Source organism: Globicephala melas, chromosome X, assembly GCF_963455315.2.
Source record: "Globicephala melas chromosome X, mGloMel1.2, whole genome shotgun sequence".
NCBI classification, from domain to species: Eukaryota; Metazoa; Chordata; class Mammalia; order Artiodactyla; family Delphinidae; genus Globicephala; species Globicephala melas.
Genome location: NC_083335.1, coordinates 116,519,339 through 116,541,285, shown reverse-complemented (window position 1 = coordinate 116,541,285; position 21,947 = coordinate 116,519,339). Strand labels below are relative to the sequence as shown.

At 41.9% G+C, this 21,947-nt stretch overlaps 1 protein-coding gene across 1 annotated transcript in view; it reads right to left on the bottom strand.

Annotated features, from left to right (window-relative positions):
- Positions 1-21,947, bottom strand: part of MID1 (midline 1) — a 649,032-nt gene that overhangs the window by 605,660 nt on the left and 21,425 nt on the right. The window contains exons 2-3 of the mRNA XM_030845180.2: positions 17,668-17,766; positions 10,748-10,872 (exon numbers count right to left, since the gene is read on the bottom strand). The gene's annotated coding sequence lies outside the window, so the exon portion shown is untranslated. The remainder of the gene's footprint in view (positions 1-10,747; positions 10,873-17,667; positions 17,767-21,947) is intronic.

Here is a 21,947-nt window from a genome sequence, read left to right as displayed (position 1 = left end):
TGACTCACTGTTCCCAGTCCCCTCTGAGCTTCTGCCCCCAGCAGCACACACACTTGCCTTGTAATGCTGAGGTACCCCTGCTCGGTATGATGGCCGCTGAGATGTGCTATCCGGACCTCCACTCAAGGAAAGCCTTGTTGCCCCAGCTGCTGAGAACGCCACGGGCCAAAAACCTTGAGCTGGCAACTTAGCAGCACAGGGCTGCCAAAGTCAAGGTGAGGTCCTTCCCAGGCTGGCGTACACCCGATGACCACTGGTCAAAGCAAAGGTATAAAATCCCTGACTTTTGGCCTAAAGCAGGACCACTATAATGGGTAATTTTAGACCAGAGTTCCCCACGGGAATGGCCAAGGCTAACAAGGCCTGCATGGCAGCTCAACTTTACCCTCTACCCAATCCTGCTTCCTTCCTCTCCCTTTCCCAGGTGTCGACCTCAAGGGCATCCCTACTAGACATGCGCACACTGAACCCCCTCTCACGGTGTGCTCCCTGAAGGAACCAACTCATAGCACTCAGCTGCAAGATCCTTGCTCAAACAACCCTCGGCCAATACTCCCATCACAAACTCCGCAGATGGTCTCCAGAATCCATGCAACCTACAGGGAGGGCGCTTTCCTTCCAGACGGAGCCCCCCCCCCCCAAGCCATCTGGGCTTCCGCAGATGAGTCAGGCACCTGCCCCAGCCCTCTGGGGTCCTCGGATGCAAAGGACAGACCTCACATGTCTCAACACAAGTCCCATAGGTGCTCTCCTCACTGTGACAGGGGTTACGGGTAGAAGTCCCCTGCCCTCATTCTTCGATGCTGGGGGAAATGGTGGGACTCTCGGTGCCACCTCCTCCAAGGAGACCCCGTCACAAACACATCTTTCTTCTCTATCCTCCTGACTCATCTTCCATGTCAGTGAGTCCTCTGTTCAGGTTTTCCATGGCCTACTTAAAATGACTGTCCTGGTGGTCTCTTGGAACGTGGTGTCCCTTGTCTTCATTCCTGAGTCAAAAACGACCCTGGGAAAGTCCCATTTTAAAACTACGGGACATTATGGAAATGCTTGAATATGGTAAGATTATCTTTTCAAAAAATTCCAGTGGTGGTCTTCCCTGAGGAGGGAAACGGATGTGCAAAGAAGGAGGACAGAACTGAGACGTACTTTTCATTCTCTTGTTTTTGGGGATTTTTGTACCATGCGCATGCATGTTATACCTATTAGATTGAACCTAAGCAAACTACCAATGTTTGACAATTTTTGATCTACAATTTTCTTATTACCTTGTTTGTCCTCAGCATAGTCAATTGCAGGAAACCAGAGGTGAATTACTTGATGTTTCCCCCACCATCCAGTTATGACAACTGTTAAGTGACCGAAGCTGTCCCTTATCCCTTGCTCTCAAACCTTGACCCTGCTATATCATTTTCCTACTGCCATCTTCTACTCTCGAGGTTTCTGGCAGCAGATAGGAGCTGAATGCAACCTTAGGAAGACAGGAACACTCCCACTGTCACTACCCTGTGTCCAGTACTGTCCCCAAGGCCCCAGATAAACAACCCTCTTCCAAGACTCTAAGACACCACCGTCTCCCTCTAGTCTTCTACTGAATTTCTTCCCACTGCCTACAGCCCAGTGAAGAGAGACTGGCCATTCCATGGTACTGGCCATGCGTATCCAAGGATCTCTCATGGTATCAGCCTCATGTGTAGACATAGCTGTCTCCTTCATTACACTATTCATTTTTTTAAGAAAAAAAGTTCATGTCTTTATCGCCAAAATGAGAACAGCGCCAGGATCAGAATAGCAGGTACTCAATAAATGATTACTGAGTGAACGAACGACCTCATTATGAAAGCTGGCATGATTTCATAGCATAAATGAACTCAGCAAATACTTTACGCTGTACACTCCTTATTCTGGTTTCAGTGCAATATTCTGCCTCGATGTGCAATGGGATACAACTGTGAATCATTAGCATACGCAGACTCAATTACTCAATGGTCCGTGTATGATAGATGTCTTGGATACACAGTCCTAGCACACAGAAACACACTCTTTCTGAAAACATCCCTTGACAAGAAGGGTAGCCAGTAAGACCCTGGCTCCTACAGACGATAATTCCGTTATGCTTCAGAGCCTCCAAATTTCTATCTTGCTTCTAAGTGATGAGGAATTTCAAGTCTCTGAGGAGTACAAATAACAGGAGAAAACTTTGTCAGGAAACTACAGGCCCCCAGGGCCAGAGTTTAGAAAACACTCATGCAGGTGAGGCTGCTTTCAAGAAGTTTTGACTATATAAATTCCTCTTTGTCAGACTTAACCATGTATTAGTCTAAGACAGTTATTATATTTTCTTACTATAAGTATGCACTGTGTCCTGCACCTGGAGCTCTTGCCAAATTGTAGATTTATTCCTCTTTCTATACATCTGTGAAAAGAATGTGTGTTCTGTTTCATCAGGGAGTTACTTGAAGTCACAGGTTGCTAATTCCAAATGAATAGAAACAGTGATTAATCTGGGAGATACGAGCTCGCCACTATTCATGTAACAGATGTCCATTATGATGAGTTACACATTTGTTCCGTGTTTACACTAAAACACAAAAGAAGACTCAACTATTTTGTTAAAAAATAAAAAGAGAAAAGAATGAAAGGGCGATGGGGGAAGGTAGGGAATTAGAACACACTGGAAACTGTTTATTCAGGCGCCAGGTTAGATGCGATCAACGTGCGGTGCGGTACGTCGCAGGGTGGCAGGTAGAGAGGCAGAGAGTGAGGGGAGCGAGGGAGAAGCCAGGGTAAATGTTCCTGGCTTCACGTCAGGGTGTGGATATTAACTCAGTTCATCTCACTCGCCTGACAGAAGCACTAATGCCAAACCCGGCAATTTCATCAGCATGAGCTACGCAGAAGATGGGATTTCAGAGGGAGGCATGAGGAAAGGAGACTGATGTATGTAATTTTATTCAAATAATTAAAAACAAAGTTGGCAGTCTATCTTCCTGTCAAGAAGAATAAATATCAGACCCTGGAGTTGGAAGGCCAACTTAACTTTGGTCCAATACAAACTTTAGAGTTGATTCTTCACAAAAAAATCCATTCAAAGTGATCCTTCTATGTGCCTTTGCAGTTACTCTGTGCGCAGAGCTGACGTAGCAAGAGGACAGAAGCCAGGAATAAGTGCGGAGGAGGCCGCCTGACTGAGCCACGCTAGGGCTGTTAGTCTCACAGCCATGAATACAGGGTTTGTATAACTGAGCTATTTCTCCAAAATCAGATGAGCCCAAGAGAAGTTTCCAGAACTTTCCTTTCTCTCATTATTTGCCTCCTGTCCTCATAAGCCCAGGAACTAAAGAAAGGCCAGGCACACAGTAGGAACTAAGTACATACATATATACACTTTTTTTTTTTTGGTTTTTAAACAGCCAACTGTCATGACTTTTTTTAACATCTTTATTGGAGTATAATTGCTTTACAATGGTGTGTTAGTTTCTGCTGTATAACAAAGTGCATCAGCTATACGTATACATATATCCCCATATGTCCTCCCTCTTGTGTCTCCCTCCCACCCTTCTAGGTGGTCACAAAGCACCGAGCTGATCTCCATGCACACACGCTTTGTTAAATGAGCTGATTGAGCATGGGCTGGACTTAATGAATGACACGTGCACACGGATTATATTTATCAACAGATTAATTATCTTACAGATCTGCAGGCTCGCTGGATTATAGCAGAGGCAGTATCACAACCAAAAGCTAAAGAATCTTCTTTGCATGTCGTAACAGGGCTGTAGCATGTCAAACTCTCTCTCTCTCCAGAGTTGCTTTTTAATAGCAACACTTTTTAGAGAAGAGAGCAAGCTCCATTCCGTCACTTAATAAAGAGAAGAAATTAGCATGGCCAGCTGGTAAAAAATGAGTAATTCCAACAGACTCACCGAGGGTTTTGCTTTTAAAGCATTTTAATCACTAGTCCTCTCTATTTCCAGTAACGTATCCAATCTCTCTTCAGTTGCTCCTCACATGTTGAGTTTTAAGATGTGAAACACTCCACTTTTACATCTAAGCCCTTTTTATTATTGGAAGATTATGACAGAAGGGAGCAATCCTCCTCGCATCTGTGACACAATTCCACTTAGAGAGCAAAGGTATCCTTCAGAACCGTCCTCATGCTGATGACACTTCCGGGAACCACGTAAGGCAGCAAGCAAGAGCCTATTCGCTTACCTTAAGCAATGCAGGGAGGGACACACTGCAAAGGTAGTCAAAATGATTAAGGAGGAACTCAGCCTCATAAAAATGACATGTTGCAATGCCTAGTTTGAAGTGTTAGTAAGCGGGTACTTGGAGCCAGGTATAAGGTTCTGAAGACGTCCTCAATCTCTTTGCCAAATAATTAATGTTTTTATTTAGTCCAGTCCCACCAAGTGAGCTAAATTGATGATGCCAGAGAAAAAAAGCTTCCATTTTTGAAGGCAGTAGGAATTCGGAGAATAGCGGGGTCAGCAAACTGTGTAAAGGGCCAAACTGCACACGTTCTTGGCTTTGTGTGCCCCAGGATCTCTGCCATTATGGGGAAAGCAGTCATAGTCAAAAAGTAAAAAAAGAGAGAAAAAGGCAGAGCTGTGTTCCAATAATACTTTATAAAGGCAGGTGACAGGCTGGATTTAGCTCACAAGCCATAGTTTGCTTACCCCTGGGATGAAACATACATGTCTCTCCAAAACAGACTGAAGATGCCAATCTTTAGATCCAACTGAAAATTATAGTGTTTCTTCATTCCCTGTATCTTTATTTATTTTTATTTCCATTCCCTGTATTTTTAAAACATGCTCAGCACTACCTACGATTCTTGTGTGCATCTTCACAGTGTTCCAACAGCATGTTCCTTAAATCAACCATTGAGATGCACTTCTCAAACTATCTGCATAAGCTTAGATTCAATCAGGAAAATAAAGTCATTCTAAACATCCCAGGAATAAAGAAGTCAATACACGAATTCGGGCTTATATCAGGGTTGGAATATCTGGGAGAGTGGGATCAAGCAAGTCGACTCCAAAATGGAAAAAACAAAAACAAAAAAACAATAAAAGAAGGTCACTACCAAAGAGCAGGGAAGCACGCACTGAATCCATCAGCCCATCACCATAGTGTGGGTGGTTATCAAAAGCACTACAGGAATTTTTCCAGTTTGCAAGAATCTATGAGCAACCTCTCAGCAACTGTGTCAGTCTGCATCACCAAAGCGTCTTGGTTCTCCATCACTCCCTGAAAAGCCACTGTGAGTCTCCTGCCTGCCCAACATCCAGCTGCAATCACCCCTGAACATAATCGCTTCTATTCCTTTCACCCGAAAAAAAGCTTATGTTACTCCCTTTGGCAAACTCTAACTCAGGACCGTATAGGGAAGGAGACTGGAAGGGATGTCATGCCCACCTGGCTTCTCAAAGATGTAGAAGAGATCTTAGAAGGGGAGGTAGTGATACGTATTGTACTTGATCATGACTAAGTCACCACATTCCAGCGCTTTGTCAATGTGGCATCCATACCGTCTCCCTTTACCCATTTTTAACTTCCAAATAAACAACATAATGCTTCTGTTCTACTTGATGCAACGATTCCCTATCCACCGCAAACTCACTCAAGCTTTCCCCCCAGGCGGAGCCACCAAGTCCTGTTTGTTATTTTATCCATAAATGTTTGATGGCTGTCTTGCAGTTCAGTCACAATAGCTCTTTCCTACTGTGCAATTTAAAAATTGAAATACAGGTTTAACTCAATCCTTATATTACATAACAAAGAGAAGGATACATTTTATTGATATATACAGATATCCATATCAAAACTGGAAGAAAAATGCCTTAACACAACCCTCATTTCTGCAACTGGTCACATGACCGTTGCTAGCTCTTATACCCGGCTTCTTTTATTACTCATGGGGATCACATGAACCCAGAACACTCGAGTGGGATCATCATGCATTCTGAACACCAAGCTGGGACGTGCCACCCACCAGTCATCGTCAGGTGACCCGTGTGCAGTAGTCCAGCCTAGGTCTCTCCAGCTCCCAGGGCCCCAACAGACCCCAAGGTCTCACCCACTCTAGTGACCCACTTTTTGGCAACTGCCTGGCTCAAGCGAGGCAAACAGATCAGGGTTCGGCGTACCAAGGAAAGGAGTGGAGCCCATGTTTTAACCTTTAAATCTGGTTCCTGGTCTTCTCAATGGGTACAAAATTTAGCTTCACCTTCAATTAATATCATCTCCTTCTCTCTTCCTCTCTCTCTAAGATCTAGATTTTAGAGATAAGATCTTCATTCAAATTGCACCTAAAAGGCATGTATTAGCTCCCTGTGATCTAAGCTGGGTAGCTGAGTTGATTATAGACTAGGGTTCGTGGATTTAGATTCTGCATGAACATATCTTGCTTTGTACCAAGGAAGAGCCTATTTCAGGACTTCAAAGTCTAACTCCCCTAGCCAGCCAGTTCTCAAATGTGTGCTTGTGGTCAAGGGCAAGGATATGCATGATGTTTCAGTGCAAGCCCTACCCCCGTCCGTAAGAAGCCAACTGAGAAGCATTCTCCTTAATGACAGGTGTTTTAATGGGCAAAGGATAATGAGGTTTCTTTTTAAAAAGAGGAAAAAAATGGTCAAAATATTATCATCTGAATAATCTTTGACAATAAAAGCCCCCAAAATATCCAGTTAGAATACCAGTTTCCAAACCCTCTCTCAGTGGACTGCAGGACACGGGGAGGGGGAAGGGTAAGCTGGGACGAAGCGAGAGAGGCATGGACATATATACACTACCAAATGTAAAACAGATAGCTAGTGGGAAGCAGCCGCGTAGCACAGGGAGATCAGCTCGGTGCTTTGTGACTGCCTGGAGGGGTGGGATGGGGAGGGTGGGAGGGAGGGAGATGCAAGAGGGAGGAGATATGGGGATATATGTATATGTATAACTGATTCACTTTGTTATAAAGCAGAAACTAACACACCACTGTAAAGCAATTATATTCCAATACAGATGTTAAAAAATAAAAATCTTACTGGGGTACTAACCTGCCTACTGAAGAGTTAATTACCCAGAGAATGTATTTGCGTTTGACTTTCTTTTATTTCATTAGAATTCATATGCTCTGAAGTCACATGTTAATTCACAGATTTTTGCCCAGTGGTAAAGGTAACCTCAAAGGTTGTAGTTTTATTGCCCTGTAGCATGTTAACCAGTTTTGAATCTATCCTAGCAATATTATTCCAACACACTGTTTTTCCCCTCAGAATGTCTATAAATACCAAATTCTTCAAAATGCTCTTCGCATCATCTTAACCCTCTTAGGGTTTCCATTATTAATGAGTTGAGTAAATTCTTGACATGCATTCATTCTCTATTTGTGTGAGACCCCTGTTTTTAGCTCTTTAAAAATTATACTTTGACAATACCTACATCATGAAGTTATTATGAGAATAAAATAATGCAAATAAAGTAATTAAGGCCCTGACATTTTAAGCAGTTAATGAATATTAGCTATTATTGTTAGCTATAATTAAATGCAGTTTGATGCACAGGAAATAAAAAATGTAGCATACTCCTAACTTAACCCAGAGATACCCATGCAGTTAAACAAAAATAAAGAGAATATTCATTTAACATTCAGCTCCACCTTGATTTCCCTTGGGACTTTTGACTCCTCTTGAGTCTAGCCCAGTGAATTCAGCTTTTGAATTAATAGCCATTTTCATGGATGATGCCATACCTTGTAATTACTGGGATCTGTAACTGTTGGGATCTGTAAGGGTATACAGAAGAATCTATCCCATAAAGAAAAAGAACTTCCCCACTTCACATGCCCAATAGTAGATAATACAATTAAAACAAGGATTAAAATAAAAAATCCTGCTTTGAGAGACCCAATTATTCTTACTCATTTTATTTCCTTCAATTTTAATGGGTTATCCTCTGGATTTTTCCCCCGAAGTTTTTAATAGCTACGTTCTTCCTATCTTCCTTTGTCTGAGTTCAGAAAGAAACGAAAGGACAATAAAGGGAGAAGCATGACCAATTCCTCCAATTTCACTATGATTTTCGTTGCTATTTATACTCAGATAACTTACTCAGATTATAAATCCTCAAAAAGAGAACTCAATTTTAGTTTTTGTTTTTCGGATTTTTTTTTTGTTTGTTTATCTGTTTTTTGGAACCTGGCATAGGAGTTAAATCAGCTTTGGCTCAAATAAGCTTTGGCTCAGAGGAACCAACTGAATTGAATAATTAAATACATGTTGAAACAACACTTCAAAAGTAATACATAACCTTTCCATACTGATGTCTAGAAAAGAATAAAAATCATCTGTAGAAATAAATACAAGTACTGAGGCACACAATTTCCACGTACGAGCACAGGGGAAGCAAATGGAACTGGGATTTACTCTGCACTGTACACAAAACCACAGAGCCTGGGTCATCAAATACTTTTTAAATAACTTCAAACACTGAAACACAATGCAGAAACCTACTGCACTCATTTTAAAAAAGCAAACAAAGGAATATAGGGACTTAAATCAAGATTAAACATTCAGCTGTTGTTCAGTTCCAGTGAACCAAAGAAGATCAAGCTGAATGTGAAAGAAAGTGAAGAAGACAAATAACACATGTAGTACTCAAGCGTTCCTTCTCTTTGCGGAGCTTATTCGTGTGTCTAGACACGATCAGATGTTTTATATATAAATATATACACATACACACACACACACACACCTATGTATACTTCAGATACATAACGTGTGTACGTATGTCTACCTGTTTCATATATATTCATACCAACACACATTTCTTAGCCTTTGAAATGAGAGAATACCACTAAGCAAGTAGAGAAATCAGTTGAGGCGGCCCTCATTCAAGATTACTGTAGTCCCTGGCTACTCAAAGTACGGTCACAGGATCAGAAGCGTCAGCATCACCGGGGAGCTTGTTAGACATGCAGAGTCTCAGGCTCCACCCTACATCTCCTGAATCAGAAGCTAGATTTTAACCACGCTGCCTGGTGATTTGTATGTACACATTCAAGTTTGAGAAGCAGTGGCCTAGATCCGTGCTACCCACGACAAGAGCTATTAGCCACCTGTCTATTCACCTGACATGTGATCAGTGAGACTGAGAAACTGCTTTTATTTTAATTATCAAAATGTGAATTTAAAAGCTAATACTTGATTCCATTACTGGAGTACTTCTAAACATGTTGGGAACAACTCAGATATACGAATCTGAAGACAGATCAAGTATTTCTGATGAAAATTTACTATCTGAATTGAGAAAGTGCTCTAAGTGTAAAATACACACCAGATTTCAAAGACGTGGCATGAAAAAATGCCTGCAACATGTCATTGATAATTTTTTAGAACGATTACAGGTTAATATTTCAGATATGCTGAGTTAAATTTAATACATTCTTAAAGTTCACGTGCTTCTCTTTAACTTTCTAAAAATATGACTACTAGAAAATAATGCCTCATGTATTATTTTTACTGGACAGTACTGCTTTAGAGCCACGGTTCTCCAATTATAAAATTACTGGTGCCTGGGCTCCCATCCCAGAGATTCTGGTGAAGTTGGTCTGGGATGAACCTGGGCATTAGGATTTTTCAACTCTCCTTGGTGATTCTACTGAGCCGCCAGGGTTGAGAACCACCGCCGCAGGTTAATACAGATTCATTAATCACAACTGATACATAATGACCTCCTGAAGACCTTACATCGTTTAAGAGCTCCCATCATTCCTCAGCTCAAAGGTGGAACTGGAGAAGTAGTGCGTATTTCTTACCTAGAGGGCAAAAGCACCCCACTGATGTTATCAGGGCTGGAGGCTGGGTGATATTATTCTACTTCAACTCCAGGCAGAATCAAACATACCAAAACAGATGGAAATCGAGGTTTTCTCAGTGTCTCCAGAAACCCGTCCCCAGCAATGTCAGCAATTCGTTCCCATATCCGACGCAGTGGATCTCCAACTTCTGTATGTTTAACAGAATAACCCCTTGCATAGTTTGTTTAAAAGCAGATTGCTGGGCCCGAGCAAGTCCTAGGAACGCTGTGGTAGGATGACAAGCCATCCTGGATTGCCTGGACTGTCCCAGTTTGGGTTTCAGCACCACATCCTGGGAACGGGTCACTTCTGGGCAAACCAGGCCGGGGGGTCATCCTACCCCGGCGAAGTGCGTGTTTAACGAGCAGCCCAGGTGACCATCCTGGGCGCCAGGTGAGCACAGTTTGAGAACCACGCCTAGAAACACAAGTTCTTTAATACTTTCTAGTGACGTTCCTTCTGAACTAACCAAGCGCCCTAAGAAAGCAGCCACTGAAGTGACACAAATAGTTCAGCAAATAACCGACTGGAGAAATGTTCGAACCTAATTAAACATACCAGTAAATTGTTTAAAACTGTATGCAAGAACAGCTACAAAAAGCATCACCCTGGTAGCCTTGAAAGGAACTATTTCAATGTCAAGAATTCAGCAGATAGGAGCTGGGGAGGCCAAGTAAGTGTGTGGCATGAGGTCATGTCAACCTCGAGTTTGATCACTGCTTCTGTCATTTGCTAGCTGTGTGACTTTGGGGAAGTTCCTTGACCTCTCTGTGCCTCAATATTTTCATCTGTAACGACGAAGTAATTTATCCCAACACTGAAGCTTAGCCATCAGAGTAAAAAATAATGCATTACATCAGACTGATCCCAGTTGAGGGATAGTCTACAACATACCTGACCACTCCTCCTCCAAACTGTCAAGGTCTTGAAAAACAAGGAAAGCCTGAGAAACTGGCACAGCCAAGAGAAGCCCAAGGAGACAGGATGATCTGCTGTAATGTGGCCTCCTGGAAGGGGTCCTGGAATAGAAAAAGGACACTAGGTAAAAACTAACAAAATTCAAATCAAGAATGAAAGTTAATATTAATGTATCAAAATTGGTTTATTGCTTGTACAAATGCACCAGGCTCATGTAAGACGTTAGTCATAGGGTAAACGGTGTGTGCAGTGTATGGGAATTCTCTTTATGGCTTTGCAACTTTTCTGTAGATCTCAAACTACTGTAATTTTAAAAGTTTATTACAAAAAATGCCTAGCATAGTAGTGCCCAGGTCAGAAGTACACAATTAACAATAGTCATTACTATTACTGTGAACTGTAGGTGACGGATGATACCGAAGAAAAGAACAGCATCCTCATTCAACATTTTCATGAGAAACTAGGAGCTTGAAAGCCTTGGAGATGAGGGTTGAGGGAAGAAAAGATGAGAGGGAAGACGAAGAGGCCATAAAGACTGTTTATTTCGTCTACAGCCAGTCCCAGGCCTGTAACTTCTGTCACGTGACCCTGGTTTTCTCCCTGACGTTGTTCAGAGTCTGTAATTATTTTCTTCATTCAGTTGTTCTGAGTTCTGAGCCCAACCTCCCTTACCTCTCCACCACGGACTAGAACCAGAATCCTTTTATGTTTTCTTCTCCTAGCCTCCTTGTAGCTCCCCCGCCTCTCAAAAAAATAAAAGCCCGCAGGCAAGGAAACACAAACACCACTCCACTGACCAAGTAACCTCGCTTGGTGGGGAAGCCCTCAACATTTGAGTCCAGAGTTGCTAGGTTACATCTGCAAATAGAGGTGATTGAGCTTAAACAGAAATACTTTAATATTTGCTTGTAGTATATTGTATCTTGTATTTTTGGGGTTTTTTTGCGGTACGCGGGCCTCTCACTGCTGCGGTCTCTCCCGTTGCGGAGCACAGGCTCCGGACGCGCAGGCTCAGCGGCCATGGCTCAGGGGCCCAGCCGCTCCGCGGCATGGGGGATCTTCCCGGACCGGGGCACAAACCCGTGTCCCCTGCATCGGCAGGCGGACTCTCAACCACTCTGCCACCAGGGAAGCCCTACCTCATGTTTTTGATTTAATTTAAGCTTCAGAAAAATTTTGTTGGATAAGCAGGGCAGATGTTTTTACCTCCATTTGAGTGATGTAAAAAATTTTGAAAAGAAAGGAAGCAAGGGGGGAGGGAGGGAAGAAGGAAGGAGAGAGGGAGAGAAGAAAGACATTTAAAGTGACAACAAGATTCATACAGTTAATGTGTGCATCATTGTTTTAATCTACTGGGGCCGCCCTTACAAACCATCACAGACTAGGGGGCTTAAACAACAGAAATTGAGTTTCTTACAGTTGTAGAAGCTGCAAGTCCCAAACCAAGGGGCATCGGGGTTGGTTTCTGATAAAAGCTCTCTTCCTGGCGTGCAGATGACTGCCTTGCTGTGTCCTCACACGGTGGAGAGGGAAGGTTCTGGTGTTTCTTCCTCTTCTTATAAGGACACCAGTCCTATCCAATTAGCACCCCTCTCATATGATCTCACTTAACTTTAATTACCTCCTTAAAAAAAAACCTTCTCCAAATGCAATCACACCTGAGGCTAGGGCTTCAACATATGAATTTGGCAGCGGTGGGGGGGTGGGGAGGTGGAACCCAATTCAGTCCATAGAAGGAGGAGCTAACACTTCGAGAACGGGGAAGAAGTACCAATTAGACTAGAGGTAGCTAACTGTGGCCACGCCCATTCAGCCACATATTGCCCGCAGCTGCAGAGCCGAGTAATTTCCAGACAGAGACTAGGGCTCACAAAGCCCCAAATACTAACTCTCCCGCCCTTTACAGAAAAAGTGTGCCAACTCCTGGGTTAGACCGGTATATGATCGTTCGTCCCACCCACAGATGACTCCACAGGTTGGTATTCTTGCCACTCCACTGGGAGCAGAAGTGACTTCCAGATTCACAGCCCGCAGGGAGGGAGCTCGAGAGAACTCAGACATGGGAACAGAACATTCAGAAAGGTAGCCTTTCCAGGCCACCCCGCCGCAGCGCCTAGGGCTTTCCTCTTAGACCTTGCAACTGTGGGTGGATGTCGGCCCTCAGCACAATGGCTTCCGACAACCCTCTCAGCCTTGCAGACCCTTTTTGTCACCCAGGCCCAAATGCCCCGCTGTCTCCAATCACACCCTATCAGTGTTTGCTGCAAGCTATTTTAGGCGCTCAGTTTCTTGCAATTTTACTTTGTTTCAGTTTATGTTTTGCACCGGGGCATGTGTTTTGTATGATTAGGATTTACATAGAAAGCAGATCACTTGAATTAAGGGAGCCTTGCAATAATTATGGAGACCTTAAGGGGTTTCCAGGGATAATTTCAGGACTGTTAGTCCCAAATGCAGTTGTTGGTCCTTTTCGTTATTAGACAGTATGTTCCCTTTTCTTTTCAGCATCCGATATTGAACTCATGGTGCTTTCCTTATTGCATTGATTACAACTCAGGTTCCTTTTGATAGAGGCATTTGCCAATAGAAAACAGTTCCTAGATACTCTTGGAATTAGTAGAGACATTCCCCAACTTACTTACTCAAGAATCCAGAGCCTTTTCATTAGGCCTATGGTAGAATTTAAGGAAGCAAAACTACAATTGGGATTAATTTTACTGTTGGCTAACTGATCTCATTATTATTTGACTTCTTGATCTCCTGTCCACACAGACAAATTATTTGCATGTAGATTCCTGCTGCTTTAGTCTGTCCAGAATCAATTCCTCTGAGGAACATCCTCTCTCCCATTTCATGTGGTCCTAGGTGGGCTATCAGTAACAACCCTCGGGGCCCCCGCAAATCATATTACCCTGTTCTACCCCTCAACAGAGTCATTGATCCGAAAGAAAGTATGTGACCTGATAGGAGCTAATTACCCAGGATATTAAAGAAGTTGGGAGAGAGACTGTCACACAGATGGACACCGGGCTGAGAGAGGGAGGCAGAGCCCCCAGATCCAGCCCTTCCTGAAGCCTTCCCCACCCCTGGACTTCCTAGGGATGTGAACCAATAAATTCCTTTTTCTGCTTGACTAATTCAAGTTGGGCTTCTCACTCAAATGTCCTCACTGATATAACATGCTTCCAGATAGATTTCTGAGTGTCCTCAGAAACATGCACCAGCAGCTTCCAGCGGGCACCAGGCACTGAGCTCTGGGATCCATGGGTCCTCATCTGAGCTGCAATCTTGGAACTCCCGGGCCATCCCTCTGCTAGGTTCGAGGGCTTTAGAAACGGAGAACCTATGGGACATGGGGTGCAACACAGTCCCTTGGATATATTTATGCCTTCTCTTATGCACAAAAGTGCATTCTGGACCTGCTTTCTTACGTTCTACTTCTCCCTGTCCTTTGGCCCTTCTTGGAGTGGAAGCGGGACAAAAATCCTTGTGCTGCTGACACTGATGGTATCAATCTCGGGAAAGAAGAGAAAACCAAGTAAGATCAGTGGACCCCCAACAATGATAATGCTGAATGGAGTGGGATGGCCAAAGTCTGGGGCCAGGTTTGGACCCCAATCCGACCAGTGGTCCCAAGCACCGCAGAGGTAACCGGGAAGGAGAAATAAAACCCACAGCCCACCACCAAGTGGCTGCAGAATTACCCCTTCAGTGAAGACACATGTTTTTCTCCTTTGTTTTCCACAAGATCCCTTTCTAAACCCATCTAAACTCTGCCTCACTAGATTCTTTGTCACCTGAAGTGTTAGCTATGACTCAGAGTTTCCTGAGATAAACTCTACAACCTCCCTCCTCCCCCAGGAAAGTTCCTGACTGAGGCCCACCCACACCAGCCAAAACTCTGATCCAAGCGGCTGGGAGATACCTTAATGCCGTTTAAACTATGCACTTACATGTGTTTGCAGGTCCTGATAAATAAGCACCCTCCTTTGTTGTCTCATTTCTTTGCAGTTTAACTTGGCTTCCTCTGTTTCTAACTGATGGGAACTAAAGTCAGTTTTTAAGATGCACAAGGAAGGAAAGCTCTTTGTGTTAAAGGCGGTCCGCCAAGGTGCTAATTCCATCTTTGGTAGGTTTTTCCCAGGACTGTGTTCCTTATCCAGGAATTTCCCTGAGCTTGGTGGTTCGCTAGTCCAAATTCCAGCTTTGAATAAATAAACCAGCTGAAGTGCTCCAATGCCTTAGGGACTAGCAGGGCAGTTTCTGAACTTCCATCGCCCCCCAGTGGCAGTTTCCTAAGTCTTTTTGTTAGTTACTCAAAAAGCTTTAGGTTAAGATTCTTCCCTCCAAAGCTGTTTAAAATTTTTTTAAAAAAAAATTCTCACACTGAAGATTATGAAATGTGTGTGTGGAAGTGTGTTAGTAATGTTGAGTTTATAACCTCTGGGTCACAGGGTCGTAGATTCATGCAATTGACAAGAATCATGCAATTGACAGATCTCACCAATGAGGATGCCCTTTGGAAAAAATTCCTACCTATCATAGCTGTACAGTCCAATATTAAAGTGATTACCCCAAATGCACTTTTGTTTTTAATTTAGAGGATCTAGATCAGGGTTTCCATTTTTCTGGTTCAATGAAATCACTGTCATTGACTATAATTTTTAAACTCATGCTACCCCTTTGTAAACTTTTCCACCATAAAATGTTTTGTAACATTGTCCTAGAAGGTGAGAAATCATTTAAAGCCAAAAAATATGAAGGTTTACAAGCCATGTATATAAAACTTTGTAAAAGCCAACATCAAACCCACACAAATAACTAGAAATTATCACTGTTAGGTTGTCAAAACCTGCAGCAGATTAATACACAAAGTGGCAGAATCAAATGAATGGAAGTTCGTGATTTCAAACTTTAACCAAGTGAAACTCAGAAACAGGTGATAGAGTTGCCCCGAGTCATCATACAGAGATAGTTTAATGATACTGAAGAGTCTCCATGGTCAGTAGGAACTGATGGTGTAACATTGAATTCATCCCCCACCCGTCCGCTCACCTATCATCCCATCCCCTTGTCCATCCTCCCACCCATCCATTTAGACAGGTTTAGGAAGATATCCTGTGGAAAACAAAAGGGAAAAAAAGTGTTTCTTCACTGCAACAATAATTTTGCAGCCTCCTGGTAGCACACTGTGGGCACCTCCATCCATCCGGCTGTACATTACGTATGTGTCAGACATTGTGTGAGGTACCAAGGACAGAAGATGGGTAAGATGTACTACCTGCTTTCATGATTCTCAAAGCGAAAGAAACTTTTAAGATTTTCTCAGTATGGTCTCTATTCTAAGGCTTCATTCTCAGAGCAGGTGGAAATAACCAGTACCAAATCGCCAAATCCAGAAAAGACTCTCAGCGGTTAGCATCAAGTGGGCCTAGAGACCTAGTGGGCCTTGGTTGCCTGGGGGTAGAGGTGAGACCTCATTCGGCCACAGCCATTGAATGTTTTCTCTGAAAAACAAAATGTGGGCTACGTGGGATTCCAAAAACACAAGCTACTTTGAGGGAGAGAGCAGCTATAACCTATGAAACAGCCAAGGGACACTTTTATAACGTAATAAGATCACAGCCTCACGTTATATAGAGTCAATGCTTTTTTGTGGCTGGTATTATTTCACCTCATTTTCGAGAATAGGAGGAGGTGGAATTTAGGGAAGCAAGTCCAGACGCAGGAGGCTTACTTTCACCTCAGGAAGGGGAAGGTTCTCGCCTGCCTGCCCATGATGGGGTTATTACTTCAGCTTATTTTTCAGATCCCAGTAAATTCTTTTGGTTCACCACCTGCTAGACCCTGCCTCCACACCCCTTCTCAATTAGAGGCCAGGCTTATAGTCCTTTAGATATAATACTGACCTGGTGCTAACCTCCTACACCCCAAGCGTTCCCGCCACTCCTAAGCCCAAAGCGGAAATGTGTGTCCTTCAGCTTTCTGTACTCAGATCTTGACTCCTTTCCGGCCAGAACATTCTCCTCCTCTGACCACCCCTCTCCCCTTACCTTTGGAGGATAAACTTCATCAAATCTCTTTTGCTCAAGTATCCCAAATCCTGGTGGTCTGGGGGCCTCATTATTAGTGTCAGAGTCTATCTTTTCTCTCTTTTTTCCTGTCTAGCATAATATCTTGCACATAGGAGGTGCTCAATAATTTGTTAAAAGGAAGGGAAGGGGCAGTAGCGGGAGAGAAGGACGGAAGGAAGGGGGGAAGGCCAGAAGGAGGGGAGAGAGAGAGGGAGAAGAGAGAACAATAAAGAAAGAAAGGAGAGGTAGAGAAAAGAATTCTCTTACAAGGACCTGCTGTCTCCCTAATTAACACCACCCACCAATTAAATGCTCACTTGTCCTTAATGAATGCCTTCAGCACACTTTTGAAGTTTGTTTTCAGTGATGTGACTTTAAACAGATGTAATCTATTGGAGTTAATAGTTCACAGTGATGGTTTTCAGTGTTTTCCTGTGGTACTTTGGGGGCCAGACTGAGCTGTTCTCTGTTAAAATAAAATAACACCCCCCCACACACACAATTTTCAGGAAACCTTTAAATGGATAGAACATTCTTAAATTTAGCCCTTTTCCCACCACACAATTCTCATCTATATTGTCAAGTGTTCGCAGAGAGCAAAGCGTATGAACACAGAACGACAACACAAAATCCAAGGAAGTTCCCAGAAGTGGAAATCTCTTTTAAGTATTTAACCACTAGTATAATATGCAATCAATTGTTTCTAGTTCATGTGATACAATAAAATATATATTTCATGCTGTTTCCCACGGAGTAGTAGCCCATTTTCATTCTAGCAGTCACTTTTTGGTACTAGAATTTCCAGCACCATAGCAGACTCACCTGAGGATAAACATATCACATTGTAGGTGACCTTCAAACCACATCAGTGCCACACAAGCCTCTCTCACCTCAGGGGGCTCAGTGCTCAGTGCTACAACCCTGCAAAAAGCAATGGAATCAAGTATGAGGCCACTCTGAGCAATTACAAAGGCATTTTAAAAAATAAAGCAAGTATATTATTGTCATTGATAATTATTATTGAAATTATTCAGATAAAGCTAGGGGTTACTTATATTACGATTGTAAACAGTAGAATAGTCATACTCATCTCTTCTACTCCCTAATTATCAAGCTGAATTAATTTGGGGTAACTGAAAACTTTAGACAGATGTTCCTGCTTCCACGTGAGAGAAGAAAGATAATCAATTTTCCTTCAGGAGGAGGTACTTTAAAGTAATGCTTCTGGAACTATCCGTAGTGAAGGACTGGTTGTCTTGTTTTGTTTTTTTAATTTCTAATCAATTGCCCACCGATATTTTCGTAAAAACCAAAACCAAAAAATTACTAATGGAATGAAATAAAAAGCAAATGTACGCCAAATTTCTTTATTCTCAGATTCATGAGAAAGAAAATTACTCTCTTAAACTGCTACAAAAGTTTCTGAATGCTTACTCTCAATCTCTGTATTTCCTTCTACGGACAACACATAGGGTACTCGAAAGCCTTGCCATCCAAAGTGTGCTCCTTGGACCAGAAGCACTGCCATCACCTGGGTGCTTGTGAGAAATACAAAAGCAGATTCTCATGCCCCAGCCAGAGTAAGCGAATCAGCATCTGCATTTTAACAGGATCCCTGAGGGATATATACACCCAGTAAAGTATGAGAAGCAATGGTCTAAACTAGAAAATCAAAAGCAATTGTACAGATACACAGACACACACATATCACTTTCAGACCATAGAATGTTTTAGTATCAGCTCACCACATTTTGTACAATATTTAATAGATTTACCCTTAAGCAAAGTGTAAGCCTTTGTCAGCTAGGCCTGGCCTTCCCACCACCTGGGGCTCAAGATCTGATTCACTTGAATCTCCAGGTCCTCAGAAGATCCAGTTTCCCTAAGTTATATGGTGCTTCTCAGCAATCTATGCTCCCATGGTCACCTCTGCCTCTGGACTCCTCTTTCTACCTGTGCTGGTTCAGTTCACATTGACTCAGATGAACAAATCAACCCCTCTATCATCTTCTACAGAAGCCCATTCACCAAAGCGTTTGTTGATTTTGTTAAAACTTGGAATAAAAAGAGATATACGGATATTTCTTGAACAAGTTAAAAAAAAACTATATGCCAATCTAAAAAGTTAACCCAATGCTTAATGGATAAATAACACTAGACACATTCCCACAAAAATTAGGAATGTCCACAACCACTTCTATTAGTTAATATTTTGCTGCGAAGTCCTAACTTTTTTGCAATTAGCAGAAAAAAGAAATTACAGGCATTACAGTTAGAAATGAAGAGGTAAAATTATTATTAGTTGAGATTATATGAAAGAATCCCTGGAAAATCCAAGATAAAGAAACAAAAAATAAGACTAACGAAAACACACGAATTCAAAACATTGCAAAACAGAAGTCGAATGTAGTCAACAGCTTTCATAAATGTACCAATAAGTTTGAAGATATAAAAAAGGAAAAGATTTCCCTTACATTGCAAAACCGAAGTTTAAATACCAAGGAATAAACTCAACACTTTAAAATGATTTTAAGAAACACTTTAAAATTGCACTGAGGGACACAAAAGAAGACTTGAACATCTGGAGAGGGCACTGCATATTCATGTATAGGATGACACATTTTTCTAAAGACTTCTAGTTTTCCTATATATATAAATTTAACATAATCCCAGTAAAATTACCATCCAGATTTTCAAAAAAAATACAAAAATAAAAAACTTGACCAGCCAACTCCAAATTTCATTCAGAAATATAAACAAGCAAAAGTATCAAGAAAAATTCTGAAAAAAGAAGAATAATGAGAGAAGAATGACTTGCCAGATGGTCCCAGTACTTTAACATGATATTGGTGTGTTGTTCATGGACATAATAATGGCTCGGAGTAAAAAGTCCACAAACAGATCTGAGTATACATGGGAATTTCGTGTCTTAATAATGAGATGATATCTCAAATCTCTGTATGTGTGTAGGGGGATATGGGGGGATGGTTTATTGAAAAAATAGTCCTGAGACAATTGAGTAACTGAAAAAAACAGGGGAGGTTAGAGCTGTACTTTATTCCTTACACCAGAATAAATTTCAAATACATCAAGGGTTTAAAGTAAAAAGGCATAGCAGAGCAGCTCCCTCGCTGCGATCTATTGAAAGTCAGCCCTCGACACAAGGGTTTGTAAAAAAAAAATAAATAAAATAAAATAAAATAAAAAGGCAAAATTTTTATAAATTTGAAAAATCGTAGAAGAATTCATTTAGGACTTAAATGAAAGTAATTCTAACGACACCCCAACACCCAGAAACCATATAAGAAAAGACTGTGAAATTAAGGTGCATAAAAATTACTCAAAGCAAAATTCACCACAAACAAAAACAAAAGAAAAATGACTGAGAAAATATTTCTAACTCATTGTTATGGATCGAATTGTGTGCTCCCCCTCCAAATTTGTACGTTGAGGTCCTAACCCAAATACGACTATGTTTGGGGATAGGGTCTTCAGGGAGGTAACGAAAGTTAAATGAAGTCTTACGGGCGTGGCCCTAATCTGATAGGACTGGTGTCCTCTCAGGAAGAGATACCAGAGAGCTCCCTCTCTCCACATGCATAGAGAAGAGGCCAAGAAAGCAGCTGTCTACAAGCCAGGAAGCCAGAAACCAACGCTGACGGCACCTTGATCTTGAACCTCTGACCTCGAGAACAAAATAAATTTCTGTTGTTTAAGCCACTCAGTCTGTTTTATTCTGTTATGGCAGCCCAAGCAGACTCACACACTCATACTTCAGAAAAAGAGTTAATTTCCTTACTATGTAAATAGTTCCTACAAAATCAGTAACAAAAAGCAATACAATGTATTGATGAAGGTGTGAGGGAATGGGCTCTCTCATACATTCTGAGAGGGACTGGTACAACCACCTATTGAGGGTAATTTGGAAATGCCTACCAAAGATAAAAGCAACTTCCTCTGGAGCAAGTCATTTTGATTCTAGGTGTTTATTCCACAGATCTGCTCGCATGTGAGAAAAAATGTAAGTATTACAATATTATTCATTGCAGCATTGTTCGTAATGGGAATGCATTAGAAACAATTAAATTTTGTTCACTATTAAGAGACCACTTACATAAATTATATTAATCTATACAATGGGACAGTGTACAACTGTTAAATAAAATCAAACTGGAATGCTTTATGTATCAATATGGAAAACCTCCAAGATATTTTAACTGAAGAAAACAAGGGTGAAAACTCTATGTGAAGTATGCTACCATTTGTGTAAAAAAAAAATGTAGGCAGGGAGAGAACAGATGTTATATTGCATCTAACAGTGTCTGATACACCGGAATAACCCCCAGTTAGCCTTTAAAGGGCAATTCACGGTGATGTTTGTACAACATTGTCAATGTACTTCATGCCACAAAATTGTACACTTAAAAACAGTTAAAATGGTTTTTTAAAAAGTCAATTCAGAGGTCATCTCCTCCAGAGTAAAGGCCATGGCTAAATACATTTTCTTTATCCTCCCACAGTAAGTTTATAGAGTTACGAAATAAATGAAATTATCTGAAGATGTGTCTGTCTCACTACCTAGAGTATTGGTGAGGCAGCAGGGAACATGTCCCACCCATCCCATGGCCTCCGAGACTGGCTCCAGAACCAGCACATGGTAGAAGCTCAGGAAATGTTTTCCATACAGATTTCAGACTCAAGGCTGCAACGTCAGCTTATTGCTGAGTTTCCAGCCTGCAGGCCTGCCCTGCAAATTTAATACTTGGCACTGCTCACAGTTGTGTGAACCAATTCCTTAAAATAAATTTCTTGATATGTAGCCAGCTAGCTAGATCTCTGGTTGGTTCTGTTTCTTTGGAGAACCCTGATTTGGGGCAAAAGAGCACTCCTCAGATAACCTCATGCGTTAGGCTTCCTACTCACATGGCTGCCTCTGCTTCTGACGTAACATCAAGGAAAGTGCAACTGAAGAGGGGCAGAGTAACATATTTTAGCATTTTTGTTAACAATTTATTTCATACTTTATAATTCACAGTATATTTCTTTGGCTATAAAGCCTTATATTGCCATTGCTGGAGATAGAGACAGACTGACTGAGAGAG